Source organism: Apis florea, unplaced genomic scaffold (genome assembly GCF_048593485.1).
Source record: "Apis florea isolate Af1SG1 unplaced genomic scaffold, ASM4859348v1 contig_1615_pilon, whole genome shotgun sequence".
Lineage (NCBI taxonomy): Eukaryota > Metazoa > Arthropoda > Insecta > Hymenoptera > Apidae > Apis > Apis florea.
This window is the reverse complement of record NW_028256416.1, coordinates 1,650,321-1,664,281: the sequence shown is the minus strand read 5'-3', so window position 1 is coordinate 1,664,281 and position 13,961 is coordinate 1,650,321. Positions and strand designations below refer to the sequence as shown.

General features: G+C 39.4%; 2 protein-coding genes across 12 annotated transcripts in view; one reads left to right on the top strand and one right to left on the bottom strand.

Annotated features, from left to right (window-relative positions):
- The window catches only part of LOC100869934 (opioid-binding protein/cell adhesion molecule), a 185,214-nt gene that overhangs the window by 129,020 nt on the left and 42,233 nt on the right, over window positions 1-13,961 (top strand). For 2 of the 10 annotated variants that reach the window (XM_086903404.1, XM_086903405.1), the window contains exons 1-2: window positions 1,667-1,951; window positions 3,333-3,509. The exons of 1 other annotated variant lie outside the window; for it this stretch is intronic. The gene's annotated coding sequence lies outside the window, so the exon portion shown is untranslated. Of the gene's footprint in view, window positions 1-1,648; window positions 2,035-2,253; window positions 3,510-13,961 lie in introns of those variants that run through there. 7 more of the 10 variants (XM_086903425.1, XM_086903419.1, XM_086903430.1 and 4 more) reach the window with 7 other exon arrangements.
- Window positions 1-13,961, bottom strand: part of LOC100870130 (limbic system-associated membrane protein) — a 220,662-nt gene that overhangs the window by 182,164 nt on the left and 24,537 nt on the right. The gene's annotated exons all lie outside the window — the stretch shown is intronic.

Here is a 13,961-nt window from a genome sequence, read left to right as displayed (position 1 = left end):
CCTCCTCTCTCGACTTGATTCGTCGATGTCGCGAGATTATAATAATGTATAATATCGCGGCGCGAATGTGAATTTATAAATTTGCAACGGACTCGATACGACAAGTAATTCTGTTCTCTCTTTTATTATTTCTTTCTTCCTTTATTGTGTGTATATATATATATTTTAAAATAATCGAATTATTTTAACGATAATTACAATATTATTGCGCGAAAGAGTGGGAAGCGGAGCGGCATTGTTTCTGCCCAGATCCGTGAGATAATATTTCATATTATCTCGCGTAATTATTTCGCATAATTATGAATACGGGTAACACGTAACAATAACATATTACTGGGAATAATAAATCGTATAGCGATATCGTATGAAAAATAGGTAAAGAGAAAGGAATAGGCGAAATAAAAGAATATTATTATTAACGACGTCTCCACTTCCGTTTTTTGTCAAACGTTTTTTCCCTCCTTCGCGACAATAATGAAATTGAACGATAAAATTCAAAAGGCCGAAGGCATTTTAGCATGTCGTGTAATTGATTAAAAATTGCGAAGAAATCACTCGAGGCGACTAATTTAATGCTTCCTTAATCACCCTTAATCTCCGGGCGCAGAAAGGTAGTCTAATACGACCGAATGGAAGAAGGATGAAAAATGTCTGCGTTAAGAATTCCCATCCGTCCCCTGTTTCGGATAGCTTCGTGGTCCCAATTAAGGAGCACGGCCTCGTTAGCTCGAAACGAGCCGCGACTTAATTTTAATCTCAAACAACGGTCAAACGTCGACGGTGGTCGTCCTTCTTGCCCGACTATGACGCTTCATCCCTTATTCTAATTTCGTTTCGCGGCACGCGATAAAACTTTCCCAATCGCGAAATTCCCGACTTCTGATGAAACGTTTAAACATTTATCACGCGATCTTGTTGACAGGGGCAACAAGCCTCGTGATCTCGTACGAGAAAGTCACGTCTTCCGGAACGAATTGAAAAAGAAAAAAAAAAGGAAGAAAGTAAATTTAATATCGAACACCTTTCTTTTTTTTCTTAAAGAAAAATCCTTCTTCAAAAAGAGAATCAAAATTATCATTGATATTCGGAAATCGATCTTTTTTACTTGCTCGTCTGTAAAAAGTAACTATGTTCTAATCGAAAATCGATGCTGACAAACTAACATCTTCTTCTACATCACTCAGCTTCGCTACATTAAAACGATGTAAAATTATCCTTATATTATTATTTCGCCCTATTCCAAATCAACCATTCCAAACGAATAATTAATGATTCGTATTTGGAGATAATAAATTCAAGAATACGACTCTCCCGATAACTATTAACGCTATAATACCGACATCTTACTCGGTAGAATTGCCATTTTGCCTAGCGTGACTCGCGGGAGTCGCGTCGCGTTGGTGAGCTGGTAGTTTCGCCGATGGTGGCGGCATTAAACTATTTCTCCTCTCGCAGGAGGATTTGCATCTCCATACACCGGAATCCTTGTGCAGCGATATGGTAGACAGTAATCTGAATGCATCGGCAAGGCGTGATGCGCGCGGCAGGGTCGTAACGCGTCGAAAGAGAGAGAGAGAGAGAAAGAGTAAGAGGGAGAGAGGTGTGCGTTGGCCGTGAGGAGGCGCAGGCGTCGTGGCCAGGTACGCTCGTCAGTCGTCGGCCGAACTTGAAACGTGCGGCTTCGCGTTCCATTTTTACACCCGTGTCCAATTACGATCGTCCTTGCCGCGCCAAAACAACGACGCACTTAACCAAAACCTTCGTTTTCTCTCGCGATTTCATGCACGCGACTACTCGCATCGATCGATCGCACGGCCGCTCACTCAACTGGATCTCGAATTGTCCGGAAATTTTTGTAACCGGATTCTTTTAATCGGATCGTTTTCTCGCTCGTACTCGCCGCCAGTTGTTCGATCGGTTCTCGTCGCGGCCAACCTAAAGTGTTCCCAAAGTATGTCTACATTACAAAGCCACCTACACCTGCAACTCGCGTAAACTGTAACAACTGTGATTACTGTATAGCTGCTGTGGAACGTGGGACAACACGCTTGGAAATCGTTTATCGGCATTATTCTTTTTTTTTATTTTTGCTCTTCCCTTTTTCTTTTTTGTTTTTTTTTTTTTTTCGTTTCTTCTCTCGATCCCTTCGAGAAATTTCGAAGCGAAGGCGAATGAATAAATAAATAAACACAAGATTTCTAGACTATTGGATTTCATCCTGGTTTTGTACTATATCTATACATTTCCTTTTTTTTTTTTTTTTTAGGTCCATTTTAAACTCGATCGAGAACAATGTCTGTAGGTCGGAAGAATTTCATTTCCATCGCAATTTCATTGCTTTCACGATCCATTTGCCTTTTCCGATCCATCGACCAATCATCGCGTGAGAAAATATACACTTTCAACTGGATCGCTGCCTCGTGGAACAATAGTATTCGCGATAGTGTTCCCACTTTTTGAAATTCTGTGCCTTTTAATCGGTACGAAGTAGGGTTGAATTTGAATATTCTTAATTTACGACGATTCAATTTCGTCGCAACGTTTTTCTTGAATACACGCGTTTCACTTGGTATCACGTAAACGGATTTATCTGGGTAATTAGAGACTAATTGTCTGGTCTCTCGAGCGACCAAACCTGCATGGACGTTACTCGCTCGAATGAAATTCATCCGGCCATAATTATTTTAGAATTGCTTTACAACTCGTGGACACGGTTCCCGACTATTTCAGTACAACGTCTCGTAATATTCTCGTTTTAAATTTTTAATACGTTTTTTTGAACGAAATAAAAAATTCCAAGCACACTGAAACGCAACACTTGAAATTAGTTAGTCGAACAATTAATCCTCTTGATTTTCGAAAATTTTGTATATCGATTCGTGAAAATTTGAAAAAATTTTCGAAAAGTGGCGAAAATCATCGATTCGATCGGATAGTTTTATTCAAAAAATAATAATAATAATTTATCATCCTGTTAAAAACTTTTCCAATCTAACTCGCTCGTCATTTGACCTATTTAAAATTTAACTCGATCAACTTTTTAACCAAATCTTAATTCTTAACACCAAAGTACATATCAATAAAATCGTGTCATCCTGCCCCCTTATTTTCGATTAATCCACCCCCTCCATCGATTTTATACATCAAATGTTAAATTAATTTTATCTGGAAATTATTAAATCAGAGATCGAACATTATACGAAACAGCGTAAACGTTTCTCCATCGCGCGTAAATTTTACACGTTGTTCCATAATCTAGATTCGCCTCGTTTCTTTTACTCGTTTCGATTACTTTCTTTACGATATTTTTCCACCCTTTCCGTTTCTTTTAGTAGCGATCATTTTTATATACCTTGTTGAAATGAAATGAAGAGAAAAAGTTGGAGGAATAACAAGACAATGGACGGGTAAAAAAAAAAAAAGTTTAACGCGGGGGATTCGCGAGAGAGAATCGAAGAAGGACGATGCTTGTTCGAGCCATGGCTCGCGACTTCGTCGACCGATAAGCGGTAAGAACATCCATCATGCTTCGTTCAAACTTCGTATCCGATCAGCTTAATCCCGTATTATCTCGATTGCAAATTACAATTTATCATAATTCACTTTTACTTAAAATTGGTCAATAATAAAAAGTAGTAGTGAAAATAAGAAAAACTTTCGAAAGATCGAGCTTCCTCCTATAAATGTTGGAACACTTTCGAGAAACACTTTCGAAGAAGAAGAAAGAAAGAACTTGTTGAAAATTGTTGTTAGGAAATTATTAAAATCGCGTTAAAAGTCGATATAACAATTTTCATCGATCTTCGTGGAGGAGAGGGGGAAAAAAAGGGAAGAAAGAAATATCAATTCCCGAGACGTAATTAGCCCTCGAATTGCCTTATCGATGGGGTGCATTATGACACCGCAATTACGCGAACAGTAAACTTTACGCCACAAATTACGACGAGGCAGGAATACACGAGACAACTTCGACTCTATAACCATTCCTTGCCAGATAATTGCTTAAAACGTTTACATCGATTTCTTCCGAGGGAAACCCGTAACTGCTCAATCTCGCCCGGATTAATCGCTTTCGATTCGGTTCGTCGAACTTGAAATGGCGATAATTATGGAATACTTAAACGATTCCAAAGTAGTTTGTACAGGAGACTGTAGTAGAAGGCTGACTGGAAGAGAGAGAGAGAGAGAGAGAGAAGGAACAATACGATTATTACTTGGATACCATTAAAATTCTGATAGACGGTTTCTTCGACGGTTACCCTTCTCAATTGATGAATCGCTTAAGGATAATATTTTTAATAATAAAAGAAAAGTAATTTCTTGTTTTAAATTACTCTTTCGTGCAATTTAAGAAATATTTCAAATTAAAAAAAGAACGACTCGAAGATAGATATAGTAAAAAAAGATATGGTAAAATAATGGTAAGTTTTCATATTTTCATCTAATTGAAAACGTATACGCGGAATTGAAATTTGGGGAGTGTCGATCCATCCATCCAATTCGATTATTACACGACAGATTCGTGGTAAAGATGTCTGGCAATTTCGTACAAGAATGGGGGAGACGCCTATATTGACACGAATGTTTCGCAGGAGAGTGCATGTTCCAAATTTTATTCGAGAATATTTGCGCGTGCACGCGTGATGGGCCGTGTAAAAAAATTTTGCTAAACGCGTTTCCACCGTGCCGGGTATAATTCGTTTTCTGGGTTGAAACTGGGTTGTTGAATACGCGGGGGAATAGATACGTGATCCCAACTTTTTAACAGAAATGGAGTCGGGGGAGTACGGGTTTTCAGTGGTACACGTATAAACAATCTTCGTGCATAGAAACGCGTAACAATTCAAATATTTCCCCCCTAATTCTCCTGTTAAATCAGGATACAATTTTCGCCCTATTATCTCTGGACACGGAAAATTTACAGCGTTATAATACAGCGATCGTATACAAGAAATTTTAATACAAGAAAAATTAACCCATTATTCTCACCTCGTTTCGCAACTCTGTAAAATGTGGAACAATTAAAATGAAAAGAAGAAACACCGTTTCGTTTTACAACTTTTCACGTGTATCCTTAATCGAAAAATTTTCATCCCCTCCCCTTCTAATCTCTAAACCTCTCGAAAATATAAAATATCACCAACTCTGTACCCAGTTTTTTACAGAGCGCGAGTGTGTATACGATTTGTGATTGACCGTTGTTCACCGTTGTATCGAGGCGAGATGATAAACAAATGGAGGAATTTAATTCGTCGGTTTGGGAAAACCGCCGTTGAAAAAAGAATGGGGAAAGGGAGGAGGGGGATATCGAATCGTCGAAACTGTGCAACTGTGGCGAGGTTGGATTGGGTAAAAATTAATGCGAGACCGCGTTTTATTTCGTCTCGGCTGTACAAAGGGATGGCCGATATACGCTATTTCCCGACGCGGGAGCGTCGTATAATTTAATAATGCCGGCCTGATGTTCCTTACGTGACTGGATTTCTATTCTATTCTATATATAAGCTCTCTCGACAGGGACAGTAAACTTGCACGCGAGCCACCACAACGAACGCGGTCTTTCTCTCGCCTTCTTTCGTTACTGTCACTGTTGTTTCGTTGTTACTTTAAATTTTTCCTTGGGAGATGAGACGACCATCTTTCTTCGGGGCGACGAGAAACGTGAGAGACACGTAATTTTCTTGTACATAATTTGTTACAAATGGTGTTACAAATTAGATTAGACGTATTTATTATTATCGGATCTTCTCTTGCTCTCCCTTTTTTCCTTTGTTACTTCAAATTCCTCTTTTGGACGCAGTGACGATTTCTCAGAACAATAAATTTTTGTTGAAATGATGAGAGAAACGTGGCCATGATTTTTTTGGATCGAAATTATTACACCGTTACAAAATTAGATTAGTGTATTTTCTATTGTTATTGGATTTCTATTCTTATGCTCTGTTTAAGCTGTTTCGATGATAACTTCTACGACGAACGATCTTCTCTTGCTCTCTCTTTTTTCCGTTACTTCAAATTCTTCTTTTGGACGCAGTGACGATTTCTCAGAACAATAAATTTTTGTTAAAATGATAAGAGAAACGTGATCTTCTCTTGCTCTTTTTTTCGTTACCTCAATTTTTTTTGGGGGAGGGGGGAGAGAGGAAATGCGATGACGATTTTTCAGGACAATAAATCTTTGTTAAAATGATGAGAGAAACGTGACCACGATTTTCTGGATCAAAATTATACCGTTAAAAATTAGATTAGCGTATTTGTTATTATTGATAATAATTTTTACGACGAACCATCTTTTTTCGCATTCTGTTTCGCTTTCAATTCTTCTTTGGGATGCGGTGACGATCTTTCAAAACAATAAGTTTTTTTGTTAAAAATAATGATTTTCTGGATCGAAACTATATCGTTAAAAATTAGATTAGCGTATTTATTATTATTGGATTTCTATTCTTCTGCTTTGTTTAAGCTGTTTCGATAATAACTTCTGCAATCTTCTGTTGTTCTTTTTTTCGTTATTTCAATTTTGTTTTTTTTGGGGGGGAGGGGAGAGGGATGATTTTTGATGACGATTTTTCAGGACAATAAATTTTTGTTAAAATGACGAGAGAAAGGTGGATTTTTTGGATCGAAATTACACCGTTAGAAATTAAATTAGCGTATTTATTATCATTGATAGTAATTTCTACGAATTTTCTTTTGCATTTTGTTTCGCTTTCAATTCTTCTTTGGGCGGTGCGGTGACGATCTTTCAGAACAATAAGTTTTTGTTAAAAATGATGATTATTGGATTTCTATTCTTCTGCTCTGTTTAAATTCTCTCGACAGTAACTTCTACTTACACTCCGTTTCGTTACTTTAAAGTCTTCTTTGGGATGCGATGACGACAATAAGTTTCTGTTAGAAACAGCCATGATTTTCTGGATCGAAATTACATCGTTAGAATATCGGGTATCGTATACTCATTCCCGGGTCGAAATACTCTCGAGTTGGAGATGAGAGAAGCGTTTAAGACGCGTGGCTTGGCTCTGGTGGTTGGAAAAAGAGGGCGATCCCTTTCTCCTAATCGCGCCACGTGGATCGTCCGTCATGTTCAATCCTCGGTATTGCGTCGTGGAAAAAAGCTGGAGGATTCGAAAGGGAAACAAAACCGACCGTAATCCATAAAATCCCCAAGATCCTCGCCAGCGTTACGTTTTATTGGGACTGTTTACTTAAGAGATTGCCGCGGCATCCCGGTTGAGAAATGTTCGGAAATGTGTTGTCGCAACTGATTTGAAAAGAAATATCTTCCAATTTGTTACGGAACGAGAAATATAACCAGATCATTTATCGGGTTGAAAATGATTCGAACGAACTGATTTGAGAAACATCCGTCCCAACTATTCCTCCATCCAAAATTCCAATCTTCCAATAAACAATCTAACTTTTACCGACAATTTCGTAGAATTTTTTCTATTTTCGAGCTCTGTCCGTTCGATCGTCCATTATTTTTTAACAAACGATTCGAAAATTCCATGTTTGTCGTATAGGCGAGAATTTACAATCGAATCTTCGTGATATTATAAGGTGTGATTCACAGGGAAGAAATGGAAGAAACTAAATGTTACATATTCTTCTTGTCTTCGCGCTTGGCGACAACGACAACGCCGATGATCGATCGTTGGAAAATAAGATATCATCGTTTAGATAACATCGAGTTGAAACGCGCAATAGGACAGTTTCCGACCGATTATGACATCGCGTGGATCGTCAATTTCCCAAACTGTATACGAAACCATTTCCTCTTTCGATGTTCGAACGGAAAAATACGATTTAAACTGTTGACGTATCGAATCGTGGACGAGAATTAAAGTAGCCTTATTTAAAGTGGCGAGCTTAAAGCGAAACGATCGAAACGAAAGCGTCGAAAATATCGTATCTTTTGAAAAGAAAAAAAAAAAAAATCACGATTCAGAGAATCACCGTTCGAACAAATACCGAAACCGGTAAACAACGAGTAAGAAGACTCTTCTATCCGCTCTATTTATAATCTTTCCTCGCGACAAAAGAGAAAAACAGCGTAAAAGGGGGGGGTCGAAATAAAATACACGACTCGACGAACAATCCAAGCCAAGCGTCATTAATTGATAATCGAGATTTGATGAAAATATTGACGAAACTGTTCTTCTCTACGAGCGAGGGAAAAAGAGAAAGAGACGAAAGAGAAAGAAGAAAGAGAGGAGGAGGAGGAAGGTTATAGAAACGAGAAAAGTTTGAAACGAGCAGAGAACAAGTGTGTGTACAGACGGAGCACAAAGGGACAAAGCTGCAACGCTGCTGACTGTCTCCTCCTCACTTTCCCTCGCTATATCGCCACCCCGAACGAGAGGAGGGGTAGGAACAGAGATAGGAAAAGGATTCGAGGAAGTGGATATTTCGCGTGGAGAAAATTTGAATAAAACTAGGAAGGGAGGAGGAGGGGGAGAGCGAGTTTCCTTCTCCCTCTTTTCATCCCCTGTTCCGCTACCGACCTCCTCTTCCGCCGTTCTTCCACTCGCTAAAGAAATGCAAGTTTAGCAAGTGGAAACTCGTAGAAAACCCTGGCCAATGCGAGCCGCCACCATCCTCCCCCCCTCCTTGTCCCCAACATCTGCGGTCCGAATACCGATTCTCTCCCTCTCTCTCTCTCTTCTTGGAATTCAACTCATTCGCCATACTCTTGCTTTGTTGCACACGGGTGGCCCTCCCCCTCTTTTCAATTTCTTGAATTCCGGTGAATTTTGAAATTTTTCCACCGCGCTCGATTCGATTGACGAACCAAGAGACGAGAAATCGTTCGCGCCGATGAAACGGAACTCGTGGTTGGAAAATGGTTTTCACGAGTTTTTAATCCGATGGTTTAACGATTTTTCGAAATGGATTAAAGAACGGTTGGCTCGAAGCGGTGGTTAAAATTTTTTCCTTTTTTTTTTTTCGCTATCGAATCTCGTTCGAACTTGCTCCCTGCAAAAATTTGCTCCGTGCGTCGTGGTTCGAGACGATTTCTTGATCTTGATTGGTGGAAGAAAGAAGACGAAGAAACTTTGTGATCTTCTTCGTATCGTCGTAAAGTCATTGGGCATGCGAGATCGGTTTAGTTGAGAAACGATCGAAATAAGAATGTAAATTTCGTAAATAAATTCGATTCGTTCTTGTCACGTTCGAATTGAAAAATTGATGGAACGAACGCGACGTTCTATGTATATGTGGAACAGAATTTCAAGCAAGGATCGTTAGATTCGCAAAATCCGTGGGACGCAAGCTGGGGACATAAAAGGGACATTTTCTTATATTCTTTATTTTCACCCGGGGAAAATACTCCCCCATCGGCTTCACGAGCTCGGCCATAATCTCTGCCAGAGACGTTCTCGCAAAGTCAATTATCGTTTTTCCGTAATAGTTTCGTCTCATTTATCCGATATCCAACCGGCTAGAATATTCTATTTCCCCTCTACCTCGGCCTTTCTGTTCCCGATTTCCGCTTTTTTTATTATCCTTTCCGAATAGTCTTTCGAATACGCGTGAACCTTTAATTTTGATTAAAATTAATTTCACGTTGGCCGGATATAAATTTAAGGTGAAATTTCAAATTGCGCCGCTCTCGCTATCTTTTCTTCGTAAAAAAAAAAAAAAAAACAAAGAAATTATCACCTCGTTTTTCACTACTTTTTCCTGCGATTACGATAATCTTCTTGAAAAACGAGACTTGAAAATGTAAGACGAATTTTCAAATCGTTCTCGCTGCTTTTTCTTAAAAAAAAAAAAAGAAAAAAAGAAAGAAATCATCGTTTCTTTTTATTAACTTATCCATCGAGATCATTGGCCACAGATTTACAATTTAAGAAAACTTTCTCTTAAAAAAAAAATTATCGTTTCTTTTTATTAATTTTTTTAAGATGAATTCCAAACTAACTTTTCAACTTTTTCTTAACTTTTCCACCTTCGAATAACGTTCTACACGTGAAAACGTATTCTGATATCTGTTTTTTTGTTATCACCTCAACTGTCGAGATCGTTAGTCGAAGATATCTACAATTTAAGGTGAATTCCAAATCACTCTTACTAATTTTTCTTTAAAAAAAATCGTTTCTTTTTATTAATTTTTCCACATTCGAACATCCGTTATCTCAACTGTCGAGATTATGATTAGTCAGAGGTCTACAATTTGAAGTGAATTCCAAATCGCTACTTTTTTAAAAAAAATCGTTTCCTTTTATTAATTTTTCCACGTTCGAATAACCTTCTCGTGAAATACATTCTGATATCTGTTATTATTTCTGTCGAAATCATTGGTCAGAGATCTACAATTTAAGGTGAATTCCAAATCGCTACTTTTTCTTTAAAAAAAAATCGTTTCCTTTTATTAATTTTTCCACGTTCGAATAACCTTCTCGTGAAATACATTCTGATATCTGTTATTATTTCTGTCGAAATCATTGGTCAGAGATCTACAATTTAAGGTGAATTCCAAATCGCTACTTTTTTAAAAAAAATCGTTTCCTTTTATTAATTTTTCCACGTTCGAATAACCTTCTCGTGAAATAAATTCTGATATCTGTTATTATTTCTGTCGAAATCATTGGTCAGAGAGAGTCAACTACAATTTAAGATGATTTCCAAAACTCCACCGTTCTGGCGAGTATCTTCCTTAAAAAAAAAAAAAAAAAAAAAAGAAGAAAAATCATTATCCCAGGTTACGAGCGAAGAATCTGGAAAAATCTCGACCGCGAAGAAACGTAATTGGCAATGAACGCGGATAGGAGAAAATTGATTAGCCGTGGAGTTAACCGTTAACCACGGTTAACGAGCTCGTTCCACGTTCCCGAATTTCGACTGTCGATTTCCCAGCTAATTCCGTATCTCGGATAATTGGAAGCGGGCGGCCGAGGGCGGGACATTGGGCCGGAAATCTGTCAGAGTCTGCGGAGGAATAGAAACGAGCGTCACGATTCCCAACAGACTCGCAACTCGGCCATCATATCTCCTCCTTCGAGCATTCCTCCGATATCCAAGGAATGGAATATTCCATTTCCTTGGGTTTTCAAGTTCCGCTCTTGATTCAAGCCCGGCCGTCGTTTAGATCCCCACGTGTGCGAGAGGGGATCATCTTCCAACCTGTCCGCCGCACTCGCCATTCTCCCAGCCGAGGAGGGCGAAGGGTTCGCGAAAAAATTGCCGCGTTTTTCCGATCGATTCCTACGTGTGGAAAACGACCTTTGAAATACGAATACTATCCCTGCGATTCCACGATTCCCGGTTTCACCACGCGCGTCACGGTGGTTAGGAACAGACCTTTCGAGTCTATTAATAGACTTTCTTCTAAATAAGCGAATAAATAAAGAAGAGTTTTCGTAATATGTTAGAAAAGAGGAACGGTGACGCGAAATGCTGGGACACTTTGAAAAAACTGTTGGTTAAATTTTAACTCGATAATATATAACGGACGCGTGGAAGAAACGCGAAGACAACGCGAACAACGTCGTCCAACAAGCAGGACTAATTAAGGCTGGAAGTGGAGCACGGGCGTGCATTATCGAACGATAGAAGGAGGGAAAGAACGATCCGCCACTCTTCCACCGTTCCTTCGCGTTATTTCCATTTCACGGTAGACAGCGATCGATTAAATGGAACGACAACGCGAGACGGCAGAGAGGCAATCTCGTTAGCACATTTCTCCCTGGAATGAACGTCGGCTGAAAATTGAAATATCTGTACTCGCGAATCATCGGTCCACTCGAATCCAATCGATAACTTCAACCTTCGTTTCCCTTCGTTTCTATCCATTTTAAGAAATATACGTATATTCATAATAAACATATATATATATGTACGTGTATTTCTTCGTGTTGTTTGTTCGAAAGAACTCGTCGTTAATAACACAAGATCCAAGGACGCGTATCGATAACTTCAACCTTCGTTTCCCTTCGTTTCTATCGATTTTAAGAAATATACGTATATTCATAATTTACATAATATACGTATACATTCCTTCGTGTTGTCTGTTCGAAAGAACTGGTCGTTAATAACACAAGATCCAAGGGCGCGTATCGATAACTTCAACCTTCGTTTCCCTTCGTTTCTATCGATTTTAAGAAATATACGTATATTCATAATTTACATAATATACGTATACATTCCTTCGTGTTGTCTGTTCGAAAGAACTGGTCGTTAATAACACAAGATCCAAGGGCGCGTATCGATAACTTCAAACTTCGTTTCCCTTCGTTTCTATCGTTTTTAAGAAATATACGTATATTCATAATTTACATAATATACATAAATATAGATACGTATATATTCTTTCGTGTTCGAAAGAACTGGTCGTTAATAACGCGAGATGGGGGACGGAGAACAGAAGATCGGAGGGCGCGTATCGACCCGTCCCATCTCTGCCCGATTGCCATTCCAAAGGGAGGACATCGGGAGGACGAATCGACGCGTGTTACGCCAAATTGCGCGGTGTCCGTTTTAACTCCGGCTGGAATAGCATCCGCAACAGCAGAAATTGGCGCCCCGATGGCCAATCAAGCCCCGTATTCGAAGTGGGGTGGTTCGATAACACAGGTACACAGTTCTTACGTGGAAAGATTTCGTTTCGAGATAACAGGATCCCAATACGCGCTCCGCCAATTCCTCGCATCTTCATCGACCGTTTTCGCCGTTACGAGAACGATATTTTCGCAAATTTTTCCAAAACTCTTAACAATAAAAAAACGATCTTTTAACGTTCTCCTCCCTTCGAGACGTCCTTCCATAAAAATAAACTTCGTTCGGGAAAAATAATCTCCGACGAGATCGAGAATTTTAGATACTGTTCGTGGAAAAAAGAAAAAAAAACGTTCTCGAAACTGTAGAAATCGATGGGGAAAAGTCGGAAATCCGACGGATCCTCCTCCTCCTCCTCCTCCTTATCGATTCTGTTACGCAAAACCGAGTTAAAGCTATGCTTACGAAACGATATCTCGGGGAAAATCTAGCTCTCTCGATGCCGACGTGTACTCCGCGGAGTAAATATTTTATCTCGTTCTGGGCATCGATTTTTCGATCGCGGAGTTAACGAGTTGAAAAAAAGAAGAAAAAAAAAAAAAAAAACAACAACAACAGCTCGGCGGATCGCGTTGTTTACGCCGACAGATGGCCTCGGGGCGGAGGAGAGAGGCGGCTTTTGCACCCCGTCCAATAAACGGGGGAACACCGTGTCGGGGAAGAGTGGTCGGGCGGAAGAGAGCGATTTGGAGCGGAAAACAATAGACAAATTGAACGTTTAATAAACCACGTGAAAAACCTCGGCCACCGACTTCGTTTACTGCAACCTGTCACGGAACAATCTCTCTGTACTTGTTACGATCGTTCCATCCGCGCCTCGATTTTTCGAATCGATCCGAGCCGAGAATTGAAACTTTGCTTCTTCCTCTTCGTTGGTTTTTTTCAAGAATCGAAAAAGAAAAGCTAAAAAAAAAATATATATATATATATTCATTTTCCATTCGAATTTCTTTTTCGCAATTCTACATTTTCGATTTCGTTTCTATTATTTTTCTCTCTTTTTTTTCTTCCTCACAGATTGAACGCGTTCCATTCCGATTATCCTTTACTCGCGCAAATATTTTCATTGAATCCGGTTCAATTGGCACGCGTGTTTTGTCTTATTTACCGCATCGTTTGCAGCCTATTAACATTGACGTCAAGAAGAGGGAGGGAAAAAGCGATGGACGGTGGTTTTGCCCGAGCCAAAAACTGGCATCGCGCTAATTATCCTTAGGATAGCGATTAATGGCGCGAACCCCTTTTTCCCTTCCTTTTTGTACGAATTCCGCGATGGACTCGCAAATACAAGATTTGCCGACATGTTTTTCCTTTCTTTCTCTCTTTTTTCGTTGCTCGATCGTTGCGCGCAGAGTGGTGGAGGAGTAATCAGAGGCTCTCTTGTCGCGCTTATCGTCCTA